Here is a 22,630-nt window from a genome sequence, read left to right as displayed (position 1 = left end):
ACTTGTGGTGCTACGTAGTGGGTGACACATGAGTCTCTGACTAACCATATACTTATATGCACTTAGGACTATTTCCATGATCACTATAACAGTGTAACACAGACAATCTCTTCATGCACATTTTCTTTTCATTCCACTTACCTGGTACCACGTGGCGGACGTCACTGACAGGCAGCCCATGGACCAAGTGGGGGTGTATTGTTGTCAGGATATCCTCCTCCAGTCGGGTGAGCTGGATGCGGGGTCCAGGGCATGCAGCAGGGAGGATTCTGCGCAGTTCTATCGTGGAATATTTTTCCTTGACCCTCTGCTTTTCGTCCTGCCACTTTTTTTTAATGTCCTGTATAGTTCGCCTCTCCACCCCCAGGGCTGAGACAGCAGTGGCTATCTGCTGCCATAGTTCTTGCTTCTGTGCCCCACTGGTGCAATATGGTGGTAGCCCATGTAGGCGATTGTGGTGCCTTACAATGTATTCCACTAGCATGGTGGTCTCCTCTGCAGTGACATTTTTTTCCGTCTCTGCTCCATGTTCACTGGCACTGGAAGCATTGTAGGAACAGTCTCTCTGTGTCCAAACCTGTTCCTTCACTGTGTGCTGCTTTTATGTGTTTTGTGGTACTGGTCAATTAGTGTTAATTAGCTTCAGCTGGAGCAAGGTGGGGGATGGTAGGCAGTGGCAGCATACACCATGGCAAAATGGAGCTGTTGGCTGGGATTGGCTGCTGTGTGTCAGCTGATCCATTTTGGGGGATGGGTGGACCTTGGCCATGTGTTTCCTCTTGGCTAACATGACAAACGGCCCGCATTCGTAATTTACGGCCCGTAATCGTAATATACGGCCCGTAATCGTAATTTACGGCCCGTAATCGGATTTTGCGCAGATGTGCGGTAAAGTCCGCCAGAGTGCCGTAATATCCGGCCCGGTGGCGGAAATTACGGCCCGGCGGCGGACGTAAAGTTAGTAGTCGTAAGTCTCTTCTGTGAATCCCAAAAAGTAGTAAGTTCATTCTGTGAATCCCGAAAAGTAGTAAGTTAATTCTGTGAATCCCGAAAGTAGTAAATTCATTCTGTGAATCCCGAAAGTAGTAAGTGCATTCTGTGAATACCAGATAGTAGTAAGTGCATTCTGTGAATACCAAATGTCTTAAGTTCATTCTGTGAATCGGGCCCATGTAGAGCAAAACAAGCAATGGATTTAGGCCCAGATCTCTGTACTGGGGTGAATGTTTGACATTGTTCAACACTCTGTCCTTCAATTGTTCTTTTTGCAATTGTCACCCCGAGTGGGACTGATATGCCAAAACGTGGGTCCTGTGCTCGCCATGCCACTGGAGTCAAGCTAGCCTGATTGATGAGGGGTGAAACCTAAAAACCGATCTTAGGATAGCTGTTTCTAGTCCAGGAAGGACCTGGCCTGGCAGGTCAGGCTGGACTGTTCCCATGGAGAACAGGGTCAGGACTGATTTGCCTATGTCTGGGTTTAAACTGGAATGGCATGGGGAGCAAAACATCGATGGATTTAGGCCCAGATCTCTTTACTGGGGTGAATGTTTGACATTTTTCAAAATTCTGTCCATCAATTGTTCTTTCTGAATTTGTTACCCCGACTGGGATTGGTATGTCAAGAGGTGGGATCCGTATTCTCCATGCCAATGGAGTCAAGCCACCCTGGCTGATGAGAGTTGAAAGCCCAGAAAAGGTCCTAGGCTGAATGTTTCCGGTTCAGGAAGGACCTGGCCTGGCAGTTCGGGCTAGACTGTTCACATGAGGAGCAGGGTCGAGACTGATTTGCATATGGCTGGGTTTAAACTGGAATAGCATGGGGAACAAAAAAAAATATGGATTTAGATATCTGTACTTGCGGTGAAAGTTTGACATTGTTCAACATTCTGTCCATCAATTGTTCTTTCTGCATTTTTAGTTTTGTACTTCATCAACAAAAGATTAAACTTGATTGTACTTTAATTTTTACTATTGTCAGTATGAAGGCTCAATGCACAACTCACAGCACTGTGATCACTCCTTATGTTAGGGAACCCAGTTTGTAAACCCTTGAGGCGCTCAAGGAGGATGGACAGTGATCTTAACTAGTTCTCCTCCTAACTTTCCAACCAACCTAGTTTGTTCAAACTGGCATCTCCAGGTCCCAAAAGAGACCTATTATTGATGGCGCCCCACAGGGTTCCATACTGTTGTATGTCATGTTCAACCTTTACATGGAGCTGCTTCATATTCTAGTCACAGCATCAAGATTCACCCGTCAGAATCGGTCTTTGTGGGCCGCTGTCCGCGCAATGCGTGGGATCTGGCGACCTTATTGCTAAGAACCTCAAATCCCAGAGAGCCAAGGGGTTACGCTGCGCATGACGTCAGCAGCGCAGCCCCGGAACTTAAACCAGGAAACAAGGGAGAACGGAGCCGATAATTTGCTGAGTGTGAGCCGAGGTGAGGAGAGGTCGTTTTCACCGGAGCAACTGTGAGTAAAGATCCTCCGTGTGTTTGCCGGCTGGAGGCACACGGACCCGAGACAAGCGGAGATTGCGCTGTGTTCCTTTTCTGAAATTCACGTCTGAGTGTGTCAGAAACCCCACGGACTCCTTGTGGTACCTGTGTTGGTTTTCCCTGATATCGGAGAATTGCGGCTGCGTTCTCTTGCAGGGGAAAACCTTTGGGGAAGCTCAAAATCTTGGAGAAAACTATGCAAGAAGCAATTGAGTATGGTGGATTCCTTTGCTTTGGGTGCTAGAACTAATACTCTCAGTCTCACCTGTGTGTGATCGGATTGGTAGCTACGGAAGAGTGCTCTGATTACTCCAAACAGAGGGGTATAAACTCTACCGAGTGTGATGACTTATTATTTTGCGGGAAGAAACCAGATATGACGGTGCCGTGAACCTTCAGCCTATTGTTTATTCTTTGTTCTTCGACAACCACTTTTTGTGCTTTATTTTCGGTGCAGGAGAGGATCAAGGGGGGTGCCTAGGTAAATGGAAGAAGTGGCGCAAGGCATAAAATTGTCAGGAATTGGTAGGTGAGGAGCCATATGAAGTTCAGGCACTTGGTGGGACTGTCGTATATCTCATATTTTGTTCCTTTCTTAGCAGATTGCTGCCACTGATAGGACCTTACCTCCCTCTCCTGTATACAAAGATTATGTACTTTCCTTTTCAGGTATGATTGGGTTTTGTTAAGAAAAGAGTATTACCACACAAAGAGTGATTCAGAGTGAGAGAGTAGATAGGGAGGGGTGTAAAGCTAAACACCTTGTCTTTGTCATTTCAGATCTCCTTCCCCGCTGTCCCCTTCCTTTCCCGCGCTTGCGGGACCATCCCATTGGTCTGTGACATATACCGGGCCACGGGGTGGTTGCGTGGGTGTGGGCATAGGTCTCTCAACACAGCCCCGAGGAGAAGTGTGACGGAGCCTGACAGAATTATTGGCCCAAGGAAACTGTCCTCCTCTTGGCTGTGTTGACGGAAAATGACTACGCTTGACGACGTTCTGGCTGCTCTAGCCCTAGTCCAGACGGAATTGGCTGCCCCCAATCGAGAGGTTGCTGCTTACAGAACGGAAAACGCTCAGTTAAGGGCTCGCATGGATAGCATGCAAGGGAATTCATTTAACGTGGGGGCTAGCACACCCCCTCCCCCTTCCCTAGTAGTAGAAATGCCCACACAAATTCCGCTGGCTCCCCCGAAAGGTTTTATGGGGATAACAAAAAGGTACAGGTGTTTATGACGCAAGTCCTCCTACATTTTATGTGTAAGCCAAAGATGTTTTCGACAAACCAGGCCCGAGTGGCCTTTTTGATTTCCTACCTGGGTGGGGAGGCAGCTCAGTGGGCGGTTCCCGTAGTCAGGAGAGACGATCCCTTACTTTACGATTGGGACGAATTCAGGGTAAAATTCGAAAAGACCTTTGACCGTAGAGCAGAAACATTCTCCGCAGACCGTGAGCTGTTGGTCCTTAAACAAGGCACTTCAGACTTAGTGACTTACCTGAACAATTTCCGTCGCCTGATTGCGGAAACAGATTGGCCTGAGACCAAACAGTCTGCGTTATTTTACCAAGGATTGAATGACGAAATGAAAGATGTGTTGGCACACATAGACCCTCAACCACGCACCTGTTCTGCGCTTATAGAGCTCGCTCTCCGTCTGGACCACCGAATAAGGGAGCGTAAAGGTGAACTACGAAAGAAAGAGCCTTTGGTAGTGGTACATGAGCGAGGAGGAGGGGGTAGTGAGAAGCCGGCGTCCTCTCAAGATGCAATGGAGATAGGAGCTGTCAGGGCTTCCTTGTCTTTTAGCGAGAAGGAGCATCGTGGAAAAAACGGACTCTGCTTATACTGCGGAAAAAAAGGGCACTACCTACGGGAGTGTCCAGTGAAACCAAAAACCGGAAGGTTTCAAACCGGTCAAGCTGCAGCTGGAATACTGGAGAAGAAGTCGGAAAACTCCAGTGCTTGAGAGTGGAAGAAGGGGAACCCTCAAGCAGGAACACCATTCCTTCAATTATGGCCTGTTGCGAACAAGAAAAGAATCATGTATTCTTTTCCATGTTGTTAGTGTTGGAAACCGGAAAACAAGGAGTCAAGGCTATGGTGGATTCCGGGGCCACTGGGTGTTTTATGGACTATAACGAAGCAGAAAGGTTGGGGATTCAGCTCATCAAAAAGAAACAACCTGAGCCAGTGTATGCAGTCGATGGTAGCGAATTAATCGCAGGACCCATAAAATACCACACGCCGGAATATCGGTGCATAAGTAATAATCTGCACCAAGAAACAATCTCGTTTAACATCATCCAAGCACCCCAATATGGCATCATATTGGGGCTTCCTTGGCTTCAAAAACACGAACCCTACATCCATTGGACTTCAAGGACGATCAGTTTCGTTTCAGATTATTGTAAAGAACAGTGTTTGGTGACAAATGAGAGTCCGTCTCATGCTTTGGCAAGGGTGTATAACATCGCCACAGCGGCCAAGAAAGAAGTGAAACTCCCGTCCTGGTATGCCGCTTATGCAAAGGTCTTCAGTGAGGAACAGGCAGAGGCTCTTCCGCCCCACAGAGCCTTCGATTGTCGTATCGATCTAGTACCAGGAGCAGTGATACCGAACGGCAGACTCTACGCTCTTACCGTACCAGAAAACGAATACTTGAGAGCATATCTGGACAAGTATCTGGCTCTAGGGTACATACGCCCTTCTCGGTCACCTGTATCTTCGCCGTTGTTTTTTATACCAAAGGCAAACGGGGACAAAAGGTGCTGTATAGACTATCGTGCTTTAAACACCATCACGATCAAGAACCAATACCCTTGACCCCTGATTACTGTCTTATTGGAACAAGTCAGAACAGCCACTATATACACCAAGTTAGATCTTCGAGGGGCATACCACCTGGTCCGCACAAGAAGGGGCGACGAATGGAAGACGGCTTTCAAGACGCGGTATGGGCTCTTCGAATACCTGGTGATGCCCTTTGGGCTGTGCAACGCCCCAGCCGCGTTCCAATTCTTTTTGAACGAGGTGTTGAGGGAGTTCCTGGACCTCTTTGTAGTCGTATACATCGACGATATTTTAGTATACTCCAACACAACGAGTGAACATCTAATCCACATGAAACAGGTACTAGAGGCACTGATGAAACACCATCTCTATTGTAAAATCACGAAATGTGAATTTCACATGACCACCGTCGAGTTCTTGGGAGTGATGCTTACGCCATCGGGCCAGGTAATGGCCGAGAGGAAAGTCCAAGCCATAAAGTACTGGCCTCGTCCATGTATGGTCATGTACGGTCAAGTATATGCAATGCCTATTGGGTTTTGCGAACTTTTATAGAAGGTTCATCAGTGGTTTCTCTGCCCTGGTGACCCCCTTAACCCGTTTGACAAGTAAGAACGTCCCGTTTCAATGGAATGCTGAAGCACAGCAAGCATTTGAAGGTTTGAAAGAAGCTTTTATCAGTGCCTCTGTACTAACACACGCAAACCCGGCCTAACCATTTATAGTGGAAGCTGATGCGTTTGAAGTTGCATTGGGGGCGGTTCTCTCACAAAGACATGAAGACACAGGCATTCTACACCCTATCGCTTATATGTCACGAAAACTCAGCCCGGCGGAAATTAATTACACGATAGCCGAAAAAGAGTTACTGGCTATAAGAGACGCTTTTGTGGAGTGGAGGCATTGGCTATTGGGAGCGGTCCATCAAGTAACAGTCTACACGGACCATCGCAACCTGCAGTTTATAAGAGTAGCCCGTCATCTTACGCCCAGGCAATTACACTGGATGCTATTCTTTGAGGAGTATCGATTCGTGGTTACGTAAAGACCAGGAGTGAACAACAAGAAGGCAGACTCTCTGACGCGGCAAGAACACCCAGTACTGCAGACCATGACCCCGAACAGATCAATCATAGATCCAGTGAAAGTAGTGTGTGTTGCCCAAACCAGAGACTTTGTACAATCATTGCGTTCAGGGATACAGTCATGCGTTTGGAGAACCTGGCTTCGCCATCATCCCGAATGGAAGATGAGACAAGGTGTAGCCATGAAAGGAAAGCAAGTGCTAGTGCCTACCAAAACCTTACAACGTACCATGTTTCAATGGTGCCATGAAATGCCTAGTGCAGGACATATGGGATACGTGAAAACTCTGGAAAAAGCGTTGAGGCAGTTCTGGTGGCTCTCTATTCGCCTGGATCTGAAACGCTGGGGAAACCAGTGTGTACAATGTGCCAGAATGAAATCGGATCGACAACAACCTCAGGGTTTTCTACAACCTTTACCTACACCTGAATTGCCTTGGGAAAGCGTTTCAGTTGACTTTACAGTTGAATTACCGAAAGACCAAGGGAAAACAGCCATTATAGTAGTAGTGGATTCTCTTACGAAAATGGGCCACTTCATCGCTTGTGATAAAGTACCTACAGCGGGTCGTTTAGCTCATCTCCTGTTGACACACATAGTGAAGTTACATGGTCTCCCGAAAGTGATAGTATCGGACAGGGGGGCCCAGTTCACTGCAGGGTTCTGGAAAGTGTGGTGTGAGGAGTTACATATTTCATCTTCCCTATCCACCAGTTTTCATCCGCAGTCAGATGGCCAAACGGAGAGACTTAACCAGTCCCTAAAACAGTACCTATGTGCAGGCAGACACAGATACCTGGGTGGATTGGTTGTGGGTGGCAGAGCTGGCATACATCAGCACACAACAATCCTTGACGGGTCATTCCCCTTTCTTTAGTACTTACGGCCACCACCCAAGGGTCAATCCATTGATCCTCCCCAGAGACACTGTGCGGCTGCCAGACATCAAAGCAAGATTGCTGCGCATTCGTAAGATTCTTCTGGCGAAGCGCAGGAATCTTGTTCGAGCCAAGGGGAGATACAAGACTCAGGCGGATAGACACCGAAGGCCGAGTCCGGTGTACAGGAAAGGGGATCTGGTGTGGTTGTCCACTAAACATATGAAATTCCGGAGGTATAGTGTGTTCAACCCTAAATTCATAGGTCCTTACCGGGTGGTGAGAATGGTAAATCCAGTAGCGGTGAGGTTGAAATTGCCTGCTCATTTCCGAATCCACCCGGTGTTTCACGTGTCCCTCCTGAAACCCTCACGGGTCCCTGTTCATCGTCCTCCTGTGCCGGTCTGGGTGCAAAACAAGCCGGAGTATGAGGTGTTGAGAGTGTTGGACTCCAGATGGGTAAGGGGGAGAATTCAGTACCTGCTCTCTTGGAAGGGTTATGGGCCGGAGGAGAACTCATGGGAACCTGCGGGATCTGTGCATGCTCCCCGTTTGGTGTCCCGGTTCCACAGACTTCATCCCGATAGGCCGGCCCCTGGACAGCGCCCCTTGTAAGGGGGGATGTACTGTCAGAATTGGTCTTTGTGGGCCGCTGTCCGCGCAATGCGTGGTATCTGGCGACCTTATTGCTAAGAACCACAAATCCCAGAGAGCCAAGGGGTTACGCTGCGCATGACGTCAGCAGCGCAGCCCCGGAACTTAAACCAGGAAACAAGGGAGAACGGAGCCGATAATTTGCTGAGTGTGAGCCGAGGTGAGGAGAGGTTGTTTTCACCGGAGCAACTGTGAGTAAAGATCCTCCGTGTGTTTGCCGGCTGGAGGCACACGGACCCGAGACAAGCGGAGATTGCGCTGTGTCCCTTTTCTGGAGAAATTCACGTCTGAGTGTGTCAGAAACCCCGCTGACTCCTTGTGGTACCTGTGTTGGTTTTCCCTGATATCGGAGAATTGCGGCTGCGTTCTCTTGCAGGGGAAAACCTTTGGGGAAGCTCAAAATCTTGGAGAAAACTATGCAAGAAGCAATTGAGTATGGTGGATTCCTGTGCTTTGGGTGCTAGAACTAATACTCTCAGTCTCAACTGTGTGTGATCGGATTGGTAGCTACGGAAGAGTGCTCTGATTACTCCAAACAGAGGGGTATAAACTCTACCAAGTGTGATGACTTATTATTTTGCGGGAAGAAACAAGATATGAAGGTGCAGTGAAACTTCAGCCTATTGTTTATTCTTTGTTCTTCGACAACCTCTTTTTGTGCTTTGTTTTCGGTGCAGGAGAGGATCAAGGGGGGTGCCTAGGTAAACGAAAGAAGTGTCGCAAGGCAGAACATTGTCAGGAATTGGTAGGTGAGGAGCCATATGAAGTTCAGGCACTTGGTGGGACTGTCGTATATCTCATGTTTTGTTCCTTTCTTAGCAGATTGCTGCCACTGATAGGACTTTACCTCCCTCTCCTGTATACAAAGATTATGTATTTTCCTTTTCAGGTATGATTGGGTTTTGTTAAGAAAAGAGTATTACCACACAAAGAGTGATTCAGAGTGAGAGAGTAGATAGGGAGGGGTGTAAAGCTAAACACCTTGTCTTTGTCATTTCAGATCTCCTGCCCCGCTGTCCCCTTCCTTTCCCGTGCTCGCGGGACCATCCCATTGGTCTGTGACATATACCGGGCCACGGGGTGGATGCGTGGGTGTGGGTATAGGTCTCTCAACACAGCCCCGAGGAGAAGTGTGATGGAGCCTGACATCACCTATATGCTGAAGATACACAAATCTGCTTAAAAGTTCCCTCTGCTCCAGACATACCATGTCTCAATCATTGCCTGCACATCATCCAGACCTGAATCCCCAATGCCTACCTAAAGCTCAACCCTAACAAGACTGAAGTGCTATTATTTAACAAGAACACCACACAAGAAACAGTACACATTTGGCTCAATTACAACAATAAACTTGACAGCTTCGAAGTTCGTGCCCAAGCTTTCACTGATTGCCAAGTTACTTGAATTTACCTTTGACACTAACTTTATCCACAAGGAACACATTGCCAAAAAACAATGACTGTCCAGTCCAAGCTCTCACTATTAAATAAAGTCAAACTGTTTCTTCCAGAAAGCAACTTCATAACTTTTGTTCTGTTCAAGCCCTCTAGATGGCCTAAACATCCTGCTCCACAGCCTCCCAGAATGGTTTTGGGAAAAAATATTGAGTTTTAAATATCAGGAAACAGAAATCTTGGAAAAAAATATGGTCATGCAAAAATATTGTGGTGCAGATCGAGTGGACGAACGAGGCAGAAGCACAGACGTAGCGCTAATCCGAACATATCCAGTTCTGGAGAAGACCAAAGAAATTGCATGCCCGTTCTAAGAACGTTTTAAAATTTTACCAGATGCACGAGACTTGAACATACGCCTGACAAGCTCAAAGCAAGGAAACACAAGACAAGGAGCTCCTACCGTAGGAGAGAGAAGACTTACCATAGATGCACGAGACTTGAACATACGCCTGACAAGCTCAAAGCAAGGAAACCCAAGACAAGGAGCTCCTACCGTAGGGGAGAGAAGACTTCATTATCCGCAGAAGCTAATTGAAATTCACAGCTGACCATATCCTGAAACGCCTTCCACACGACTCAAAGGATATGGTGTAACCATCCATTCCCCGAAACCCCAGAAAAAAAGAAGTCCTGAGGAAGGTGCAACCATATCCAGAGTACAGCACCGAAACGCGTCGACGCACTGTTTGTTTTTTCTAATAGAATCCAGTGAAGGCCGTATAAAACTTTAGATGGGCATTTCATTCTTCCACTAGAGCTTTATAACAACAAAACGGATTCAGGCCATTGGATCGGGTAAAAGACAGTGGCATAGATATTTGGTTGGCCACATAGAAATTAGGGTTTTTTGTGATTTTGTTGTCCATTTACCGTGAATATGCTTTGATTGTGTCCTTATTTATTGTGTATCGTTATATTGTGTTTGTGTAACATTGTGGAATATTTATGTTTACTTTTAACCCTCCAAGGTACCTTTTCACTTGGATTTTAAATTGTGTTGCAAAAAGTATATTAATTTACTTTGTTTTTTATTGTTTAATTGATTGTAATTTTAATAAATATAGACTGTAAACGATTCTATCTCAGTGTGGAAAACCTATTCTTGTGTTAGTTTAATACCTATTGTATTTTGTGACCTTTTCTCCTTAAATAGGAAAGGCCAATAGTTACTAGTCGACTATTCGACTCCAGGGATCTCCCTTTTTGTCTAATTGACAAGCCCTCTAGATGGCCTAAACATCCTGCTCCACAGCCTCCCAGAATGGTTTTGGGAAAAAATATTGAGTTTTAAATATCAGGAAACAGAAATCTTGGAAAAAAATATGGTCATGCAAAAATATTGTGGTGCAGAAATATCTTTGCCAAGAAAATTGTTTTTTTTTCTCAGGTAAATAATATCGCTGTTAAGGATATTTTTGTTGGTATATTGTTTTTTTAATTATCGTAATGCATTTTAGTTCATATATTAATTTTTTTGCTATTATTGTTTGTATAATTTTTAACAATATTTTTAAATATAGTTCGTAATTTTGAGTACTATGGGGTCGATTCCGATTCGGGAAAAACCGCTCCGAATAGCCATTCAGAGCACTTTTCCCGTACGAATCGTACCCAGCAACGTCCCCCGTACGTACGTCGAAGTACGATTCGTACCGGCAGCTGGACTACATACGAATCATACAGAGACCGTACGAATGAAATCCCCGTATGATTCTCCCTCGGAACCCGCTGTACGCGACATCCGTATGGTTTGCGGCTGGTTTTTCCGACCCAGCAAGTACGATTCGTGTCGGGTACGCACCGCACGACCCTTTTCCTACGAGAGCCGAAAACAGCCGTAAAAGCAGAGTTTGCCTCGAAACAGGTATGGAACGCCCCCCCCCTCCGTGTACGGTGCGTACCCCCCATGATCGCAGGGGTACGGTGCATACCCCTACGATCTTGGGTGTACGCACCGTACCCCGCGATCATGGGTTGTACGGACCATACCCCATGTTCGCAGGGTGTACGGTGCGTACACCCTGCGATCGTAGGGGTACAATCCATAAACCCCATGATCACAGGGTGTACGCACCGTACCCCGCAATCATGGGGCGTACGATCGTACGGTGTGTATGTGATTGTGTGCTTTTACGTACGAATTGCCCTTACCTGATGTGGGCCGTACGAATGGCGTCCTCATACCCCATTCCGGATCGTACTCGTCGGGTCATACGCATGTGTACGAGTTGTACGGTTCAGGATTTCTGCCTTGCAATACGTACGGATCACGACGATCCGGACGGAGTCACGAAATACAGAATGGTACTTCGCGACTCAGACAGACGGGTACGATTCATACAGAAAGGGCTATGGATAAGAATCGTATGGACGTTTTTTTACCAGGAACGGAATTGACCCCTATATGTCATTTTCTATTTAATTGCTAATTGAAATGTATAGTGTTGCAGCGGGTTTTTAGGTTTGCAGGGGTTTAGGGTGGGAAATTAATTAGGGTACTATTATTAATTTAATTGATTATGTAAATAGTGTAATATTTACCTATTTATTTTATTATTTACTTAACTGATTATTAATTATGTCAATTGAGTAGTACCTTTACATTTTAGTTATATTTTAGGTGTGGGCTGCTGAAGTTGTAGGGATATAGGGTGGGAAGTCAAATAAGTTATAATTAATCAACAATTATTTATTTATTTATTATTAAATATTTAATTGATAATGAATTATGGACATTATGGGGTCGATTCCGATTCGAGAAAAAACGCTCCGAATAGCACTTCAGAGCTTTTTTCCCATACAAATCGTACCCTGCAATGTCCCCCGTATGTACGTCGAAGTACGATTCGTACCAGGAGCTGTACTACGTATGAATCGTATTTCTATCTAGGACCCTAATTCGATATTTCCGATTCATGCCCTAATGTGGTTATAATTAATAATATCCTTATAAAGGCATAAGAATCATATCCATATTTAGTAATAGCCCATGCAGTCCAAAGCACGGCAAGGCTACTCCCATAGACTCCTAGAAAGCACAACGCGTTCTTTAAACAAACCAAGCCTCCAGCAGCCCGGGAAAACCCCTTGCTTTTGTTTTGATTTGCACAAGAACTCCTAGAGTTCAGAAAGAACTGTTAGTTCTTAGTGACGTCTTATGTCCAACCTTACGTCAAACCCGGCACCTTTCAGGTATCAATATACCAACGTTGCCTTAAGCAAACACACGGTGGTTGGGAGCAGAGCTCTACTTGCCCGGGAGCCCAGCTGTTATGAGAGCTGACGGAAACCGCCCCTCCCCTTGACGCACTGAGAGAGACGCTGTCTTTTTCTCCAGCCGAGAAAATCCAGCTCCGGTGTTCCCAAGTCACCCTCGCGGGCTGCTGGGAGATCGAGTCCTGGGAAGCGAGATACAAGACCTCCTTCATTCTATAAACCAAGGTACGGAGCTGATCGAAACCTTAGAGAGAATTCTTGATTAGGATACTTGGCAAAACTTGACTTAACTTAAAACTCTAACTTACTTACTCCTTCCCAAGTATTAGACGTACGGAGAGGGCTCCGGATAAGAATCGTACGGACAGTTTTTTACCAGGATCGGAATCGACCCCAATGTAATACTGATGTATTGTAGTTATCTTTTATTTATGGGTTGTTAGGTGTGTAGGATGTAGGGTGGGATGTTAATTAAGTAATACTTAATTAACAAATACTTATTTTTAACCATTAATTAGTTAATTGATTATCAATTGTGTAAATTGTGTAATACTTTTTATTGTGTAATACAGGGAGGCACACCATGTTCCTCCCTGCTTGTCACCCATGCACAGAGGCATTATGTGACCCTTATCATAGAAGCCACACTACCATGAAAAGGGTGGCGGTGAGGTAACTCATGATATGGTAAGTGGTGCTGGCTACAACACCGCCTGCATATTCTGCCCAGGGAAATACCGCTGGCCCAGCAGGATCCTTGATCTTGGTGGTGCTTGCGGTCTGACGACGGTCCAACCACCGCAATTGTAATATTGCAGGTGGTCCCGCAGTGCAGCGGTCGTTGGACCACCACAGCGACTATGGTGGTCCTATAGATTGCCGTAGTTGTAATAACACTTCTTCACAATGCATTAACCATCCACAGCTCAGCTATTTCTCTTATCATTTGTCGATTTTATGCTTGTCTTTAAGCATGTACGCCACCCCACTGTCTTTTGGCTAGATTTACACTAAATAAATAGCATGTCTGTAAATACATATACACACGTGCACATAGGGTAAAAATGAGGGAAGGCAATGATTAGTGAGAAATCACTCACAGGGATAAATAATGTACACAATCAATAGTAAGAAAATTGAGCACATGCATTTATACAACACAATTAGGACATAGGACTTGAAACAGAAAGGGAATAGACCAAATTCAGATGCGTGTGTAGTGGTGAAAAATAGCAGTAAAGGAATAAGAACACAAAAAGAAATAAGTGCTCAGTTTTGTATGCTGGATAAGAGTTTTATCTCTAAAACAACACTACTTCCCAAAAGGTTTTGGTGGTGCAGGCTCATTTAGAAATTTTATTTCCTTTTAAATTTCTTTTCTTTTTCTTTGTTGGTACTAAATATAGAAAAGAAAATTGAAAGTTAGATCATTGCGATTCTCCTCTTTTTCCTCACCTCCTGGAGAAAAGAAAAATCTACATGTGAAAGAGTGGTAGGTATTTTTGTAATAGGCAAACTGAGACAAACGCAAAAAATGTATTGCTAATTTTTCTTGCTGACTTCATTACTCTTAATCCTATTTTCCCTCATCTAAATGATGTGTGCTGCACCTGATAGGCAATCTTTTCTGTTAACTTATTTCCCCAGTGCATTTCCATGTTCATATACAGAGCTTAGAGGGAAAATGCTACATGTTTCTGCCACTCTCCTAACTGTTGATTGCAACTGACTAAGCATGTTGTTTGAGAATGTAGGGCTCTGGAAGTCTCCTTATAAGATTTGGGACGAAGTGTAAGATCATGATCAAATAAATTCATGGGTAAATAGTTTGGGGATTACTTTAAAGTCTGTCTTCCTTCTCCCAATCCTTACACTGTGGGGAAATAGTAAATTATAAGTTAGTGTTCTTTGACGTCTTCTTAATTCAATTGTGAAACTAGAGCAGCCCCAGTCAGTCGTCATTGTGGGAAATGTTTCAAACGTCCCTACAAAAAGTCAGGGGATACTTTGTTCTGATTGCATCAACGAAAGCCATTTACGGTCTAGGGGTTTAAACCTATCATTACACATGAAACGGATTAAACCGTGAGCTCTTTTAACAGTTGACTCTCAGGGTGGTGATGTTGAGCAGTCCAAGGCTTTCAATGCTTTCTCAGGATAGTATGGTGTAAAGCTACACATATAGATCAATAATAGGATGTCTAGTCATTGCTTAGCCTTTTAAGAAATAATTAGTTTACTATAATAAAAATAAAAAATTTCACAAAAAAGAATTTGGAAGTAACAAATTAATATGGGCATTATCATTACCTGAAAGGAAACAATTCATGGTGAGAGTGGTATATACCACCCTTGTGGGAGACAATTCTGCTAGGTGTTGTTAAACTGCAGTCTCTGCTACAGGGGAATCTGGATCAAGCAATGAAACTCATAGAGCCATTCTAATATGGTTGGAGTCACACCTCAATTCATGTTATCAACAGGGTCTGGTCCACACTGCCTCTGTGGGTTCCCCTATAGATCACAACAGATTCAATGTTGCCTATAATTCCAACACTGGCTGTGTCTGTACCATGTGCTCTGTTACGCACTACTTGAGGGTGTTCGCTGAATGCCCTCCCATGCTGGTGAAGCAGCAATACTTTCCTCAGAGTGACTGGCTGCATAGATCAAAACTGAATGAAGGTGGTCTCAGCATTTGTCAGGGAGGTTATGCAGCAGTCGTGGTATTCAGATCTTGATGGATCCACAACCTGGAAATTCCTACAAATAAACCAACCACCCACATCTTTCAGGCCCAACCATGTAAGTTGGTTATGACAAATGCAAGCGATTATAGGGCATCTCAGCCTCATCGAGCATGGGTGCTTTCTAGTGGTGCAGCAATAATGGGAAAATTGTGCATTCTTAAATTCCCAGATACTCTTTGATTGTATGTATACAGTTCAGTCACACTGTCAGGACACCTTATAGATTTCATCCTAGCAGACTTCTCTGATTTGTTCAGAACCCAGCTAATTCAAGATCTCATTTTCCTAGAGCAGCCGCCCTCTTATGCAGGGACAGTGCATGTATTCTTCCTAACAATGTCGTCAGCTTTCCTCCTCAATAGAATCCTGATAGCTCCTCCTGGAAGATCAGAATGGAGTTTTCCAGCTTTCTGGTCACAAACCTATCAAAGAAAATTGGCAACTCTGGAGCTCAAAGAGTTTTTTAATCCTACTAGACTGGCAACCCTGAGTGGAGAAGAGAAATTTCAGTGTCCGGACAAGAGGTTTTTGATCCCATCTTTACACTAAAGTGGCAGCTACATTTTGTGAACTCCGGGACTTTAGTTCTATTACTGGTTTTGAGCAGTTCTTCCCTTTTGGTATAACCCCTCAAACTGGTCCGACCATTGTTTTTGTGAGGAGGAAGGTGGGTGGTTCTTGGAGTCTCCTGTCAGGAAAAGCCCTAAAGAATGTAGTACAAATATGTCTACTGAGCCACTCAGATATCAGTGAATCTGTCAGATGTAGCACTTCCAGAGAACAAAGGGACGTGGAAGGCTATGAGGAAATGTCCTACCTTCTATATGGACCCACGCTCTCCCTCTACAAAGATGTCTGGAATGTTTAAAAGAGTCCCCTTATTCACATTTACTAATTGGGCTCTACCTTTGAACCTCCACCGTAGGTAACATCTTAGGTAATTCTGTCCATACTAAATAGAAGTTATTGTCACCATGGCCACATGTGCCATGCACACTCCACCCACTTTTTTCTCCCATGCACATAATTTAACACATTCGAGAATCATGTACTGAATGGATGAGCAAAGGACGCTGTTGTAAATGGGCAGACAATTTAAAACTATGGGAATTGGTGATACACTACTTTCCCTACCAGGCGACAAGGAAAAAGGTCTTGTGAGAGGACAGCACTAACTCTTTTTAAAGGGCAGGTGCACATGGTGGTCCTTCCAGACCACAAAGCCCTGTTCCGGGTCTCATTCCATATCTTGGAAGGCCTCAGCTCACATGCATGATTCTCATGTGTTCTGAAGGGATCAAGAACATTACAGGTTGCTATGGGAAACTAGAGCCAGGGCACACTCTTTCTAGAGCTGTGCAGGGGACAGATTTCTGCCCCAACAGCAATGCCTATATCAATCCCATTTAATAGATATAAAAGCAATGTTTATAAACTGCTGTACCCTAGACATTTTTTCCATTGTGTTAATGATCAAATAACGACAATCTCAAAAATGTGTATTCTTAAAGAGAAACTAGTTTACGAAAAGAACTGCATGCTTCTGATTTACAGCCCGCCTGTAAAAATGACTTTTTAACTCTGCCAAGTGGTACACACATTCCAAGTGGGTCACGCTTGAACCACTGAAGAAAGAGGTAATGTTAATTATTTGTACATATGCCTCTGAAATGGCAGACAGAAGCCAGTTACCAAAAGAGACTGTTGAAGCTTCCTGTACAGCAGTTGTTGAAGAACTTTCTAATAAAGATTTTTCCAGTCTCAGAAGGTCCTCAAACCACTTGATTTCCTATATAATTTATGGAGACGTTCATTGTGTTATAATAAAAGGCTATCTATACACAGCAAATTGATTATTTGCAGTAATTCAAGGTTTTCATTACTGAAATGAGTTTTCAAAACTCAGGTTATTTCATAATCATCATTTGTTTTTTTCTTCCACCCTGGACACACCAATGCTGTTGACTTTATCATATTAGTTATTCAATATTCCTTGGGCGGATACGTCTCCTTTTTTCAAGACTTATTATATTTATAATGTGCCATGTTCATTATCACATGCTACAAGTCATTGTGAAAATAATAACCTAGTGAAAGTAAACATAAAAAACACGGGATTTATTAAACCTTGCAAAACACTTTTTTCTAATAATTATGCAAACAGCCATCTAAATATTAACATTTTGGAATAGATATTCCAGCTGAGTGGAAATGATAACAAGGTCAGGCGATTTCAAACAACCCTCTACTCCCAGATTGTTATTCGCACTAAATACATTATTTTCAGATAAAAAACACATTTTTCCAATTGTGAAAAGAGTTTAGTCAATGCATTTTAATGATGTGCTTGTCATTATCATGTGCATGGTTAGTTTTGATATACGATTTTGAGCTGGGGTCTTCTTCAGAACCTAAACTTAAAGTGTAATAAGACAATGCAGTGGTTCTTACATGACAGTGAACAGTCAGTGTAACTACAGTGATCTAGAGCTATGCTGATTGCTGCAGATTATCATAGAAGCTTTGCATTGTAAATAATCAGAGTCGTAAAAACTGAAACTGAGGGGCATATTACCAAACAATAGCGATAATTATCGCTATTGCTTGGTTAGAGACAAAAATTTACCGCTGAGCTGCGGCGATGTTTACCGCAAATAAACCTTGGTATTACCAGGGTTTATCATAAATGCGATAAAAATCGCCGCAATGCATGAATATCTCTGTAAAGTCAGCGATATTCATGCATTACCGAGCTAATGCTCTTAGCCATGTTATCCACCTCCCATTGGATAACATGGCTAAGAACTGCTCAGGGCAGTTGTTAGCTTTTGGAGATATTCGCGCTTAGCGCGAATATCTCCAAAAGTTGGTAATAGGAGATAGCGATGTTAGCGACTGTTTTCAGTCGCTAACATCTTGGCACGCCCACTTTGCATGTCATTAGTGATAAATATCACTGACATGCAAAGTGGGGCCCAAGATGGTCGCTATCTCCTACTAGCTGTCGCTAACTGGTGTTAGCGACAGCTAGGTAATAGGGAGAGAATTTTATCTCTGCTTTCTTGGCTTTTAAAGCCAAAAAAGCGGAGATAAACCCACTTGATAATATGCCCCAGAATTCGGTCAAGCATGTGTTGGTTAGAGCAATGTTGCAATCTCCTTATTTCTGTATTAGCCTAATAAATAACTAAGGGTTATGACTTCACCTGTTCCCAAGCAGCCAAATCATTCACTTCAAATGCTTGAGAGAATGTATTGCCAATGTTTAAGTTTCCTGTAACATATCTAGGGCCCGATGTAGGTCGCCAATTACTGGTCGGTAACGGCCGAATTCGGCCGTTACCGACCGGTATTTGGGAATTGACATGCAGGTGGCATTTAATTTACAGAATCGGTATATTTACCGATTCGGTAAATTTACCGATTCTGTAAAATACCGAATTGGTAAATTTACCGAATCGGTAAATACAGATGTAGGTGGCACTGGAAACAGTGCCACAGGCCATTACCGATTCGTTATTTACCATGTAATACTATTACATGGTAAATAACGAATTTCAGTGTACATGCACATCTGTGCATGTACACCTGTGCCATGTGGCACACAGACATGCCCTAAGGGCATGTTTGTGTGTCAGATGGCACTCAAGGCAAAATCAGGGGTGCAACAGGGTGTCAAAGTGACACCCTGTTCCCCTTGTAAAATCTGTAATTTTACCGATTCGCTAATTACCGAATCAGTATTTGCTATTGAATCCTATGGGCTTCAAGGCCCATAGGAATCAATGGCAAATACCGATTCGGTAATTACCGAATCGGTAATTACCGAATCTTACAGATTCTGTATTTTTACCGAATTTTTTACCTACATAGCAATTACCGAATAGTAAATACCGAATCGGTAAAATTCGGTATTTACCATTTGGTAATTTGCTATTACCTACATCTAGGCCCTATTGACTTATATTATGAGCATAAACAATGTAGACTAAAACCATGACAATATACCTGTGATGAATGACGCTAGTGCATGTGTACTTCACTATCCATGGGTTTCACTGGAAGCAGGAATAAAACCTTATAATTCCAACTGTTAACAAATCACCTATACTAACGGCATAGGAGTGGGAGCACCTCATCAAATGCCGGTGGTGCTGCATGAAAGTACATAGTTGCAATGAGTATATTCTTCATAAACTCTGTTTGACATTTAGTCCTACAATGTCCTGCACTAATCCCCCTGCACTGACCCTTGCAAGCTTCCTTCTGTCATCTAACAAACTGCATTAAGCACAACATAGAGGCAGCACATCAGTTCAACTAAAGACAATGAGGGTTATTCACAAAGCTGGACATTCATGTGAGTAAATGTACTACTTTTGGCTATTCACTATTTACAAGAGAAAAGTTACTCAAAAGTTTAGACTTACTTCCCCTCACCCACTGAATTCAGGGATGGAACCTAATTTATAAGTGTAAAGTTACCACTTGTAACTTTTCGCACAAAGGCAGAGGTCTCCACAACTAGGGTGAAGAACTCCCTATGGTAAAAGGTTTGCAAGTTCATTACACTTAAAAATAAATCAATGCAATATTTTAATGTTTAATATTAATGTAAATTAATTTAAAATATGTAATAACATAAAGAATATTGCTGCAGCATATTTAACTTTGTTTTTATTTTAAACTACATTTCACATGAAGTATAATATATTTATTTAGTATGTGATAACATGTATTTAAAGGTATGTTTAGAATTATTTTAAGTTCAAGTAATTTTTTTTAAAAAGTAGAAATAATGTTTCCATTTTAAGAAGCTCTTAGAACTTTTATAATAAATTACTATTAAGCTTTATTTATGTATCATTTTTAACACTGAATTAAATTAATGTATATTTTTAATAAGTCAAAATAAGTTAATTTAATTTAAATTCTATGGGCTTTTATTTTAAATCTGACACCATTATTTTCTATGGGAATTGTTTCAGTAACACTGGGGCATATTATCAAGGGGGTTTATCTCTGCTTTTTTGGCTTTAAAAGCCAAGAAAGCGGAGATAAAATTATCTCCCTATTACCTAGCTGTCGCTAACACCAGTTAGCGACAGCTAGTAGGAGATAGCGACCATCTTGGGCCCCACTTTGCATGTCAGTGACATTTATCACTAATGACATGCAAAGTGGGTGTGCCAAGATGTTAGCGACTGGAAACAGTCGCTAACATCGCTATCTCCTATTACCAACTCATGGAGATATTTGCGTAAGCGCGAATATCTCCAAAAGCTAACACCTGCCCTGAGCAGTTCTAAGCCATGTTATCCACTGGGAGGTGGATAACATGGCTAAGAGCACTAGCTCGGTAATGCATGAATATCAATGACTCTTCAGCAATATTCATGCATTGCGGCCGATTTTTATCGCATTTACCATAAACCTTGGTAATACCAAGGTTTATCTGCGATAAAAATCGCCGCAGCTCAGCTGTAAATTTTTGTCTCTAACCAAGCAATAGCGATAATTATCGCTATTGCTTGGTAATATGCCCCACTGTTTGGCCATGTGTGGTGATGGACTTTTTACTGGTCTGAGCCGGAGAACATATACAACTGTTCTTGCTCTTTTTAGGTCTCGCCTAGACAGTGCATGTGCTGTCTCGTTCAAGACATGCAGTGTCTGCTCTATGGGCTTTTGGTGCGCCTATCCTTTTTCATTGGTTCCAGCGTGTGCCTTTTAAAATGACTTTCTTTTGTGTGGTGAATCAATGCAATTTGTCCCTCCTTTTGGTGTGTTTGTCATGCCTATGCTGGCTGCCCTTGTTACATGGATTATTTTTCTTCAGGCTATTTATTTTACTTTCATCGCACTACTTTATTTGTTTCAATGTGCTTAGCTCCTGTGGGCCACAGGGGTACAATAGTGGCGCTTGTAAGGAGGTGTGTAAATTGTACAAGCCAGGCAGGAATGCTGGTGCTTCCACCGTGATTTTCAAAACAGGTCTTTGAAAAACAACACCTGCAGGCGCTCCTCTTCCAAGAAGTCAAACCAGGTCACGTTTCAAGCTACCAAGCTGGAAATCAGCTGGGATATCCAGCATGGAAACAAAATAATTACAATGACAAACCATTCATTTTGGCTGCGGTGGTCCGGTACATAAGGGACCCCTACTAGAAGGGCTAGACTCTGGAGAGTATATACAGCTCAAAAGCCTTAAATATCTCCAAGACTGAATGTATGTTATGACAGACATTGTGCTCAAAGTTCTCCCCGCTTGACAAAATGAAATGCTCACATTAAATGTAAACAAACAGCTGATTCTGGACGTAGAAAGGTTTCCCTCTCGACTTACCCCAAGCTTTTATGAGCAGCTGGCAAGATTGCAGAAGGAGGTAGCAAAAAGGGGTGCTCTGGGATGCAGGTCCCTGCCCTGACAGGCGGCGGCAGTTAGCACGGGAAGCAGCAGCAGCGCCGTCAATGCGAGAGTGCACGTGTGCTGCCTCCTACACAATTTGAGTCAATCCTAAATGATGCCCCATTGGTTGTCTCTTGGCCGGAGCCCTTCATGTCTCTTATAAGACACTCTCACTTGGAGACCTGAACTCCTAATCTTGATTAAAGTACCGCAAAAGGGTCAACATTGGCATTGAATACCCCACATATCCCTTTTCAGAAGTAATATGTGACTTGGGCTTGGGATAAACCACTAATGTGATGGTATACTAATTGCAATATCCTTCCACAGATGCATGGTTGCAATACAACACCACTACAAAACTCACAATTCTTCCTTCATCTAGCAACCAGATACCGCAGATTTGGGTTTCAAGAACTCTAATTAGAGCCATGCCCTCACGATCATGCAAGGGTTTGTGGCTGTAAACTGTTTTTTGTTCAAAGTCTCTCTTCACAAGCCTTTTGTACACGGTCTGTCTTCTGTTGCCAGAACCGAAAACCTAACCGCATCAGGGTCTAGTTAACATGACCGTCTTGCCTACCAATGTGTTGTGGCTTGCTCATGCCTTTGTATCCTCGCGCCAGCCGTGTTTAGGTTTGTGTGGGGTTCTATGTTCCAGAGAGATAATTATGTGTAGCACTTGCTGTTTGGAGCAGTTCACCGAGCTGAGAGGAGCTGCTGTCCTGTGCTGCACTCGAGTAATAAAGTACGACTTACTCTACATCAACAAGTGTGCCTCATCACTTCACAATGCTTAGGGAAAACTGCTGCGTTCATTTATGTAGTGCTTCGTACAGCCATCCCACCATTTCTATATTCTGTAATTCAAATGTTACTGTTAA

This window comes from Lissotriton vulgaris, chromosome 8, assembly GCF_964263255.1.
Source record: "Lissotriton vulgaris chromosome 8, aLisVul1.2, whole genome shotgun sequence".
NCBI lineage: Eukaryota > Metazoa > Chordata > Amphibia > Caudata > Salamandridae > Lissotriton > Lissotriton vulgaris.
The sequence above is the reverse complement of the archived record's forward strand: the minus strand, read 5'-3'. Positions refer to the sequence as shown.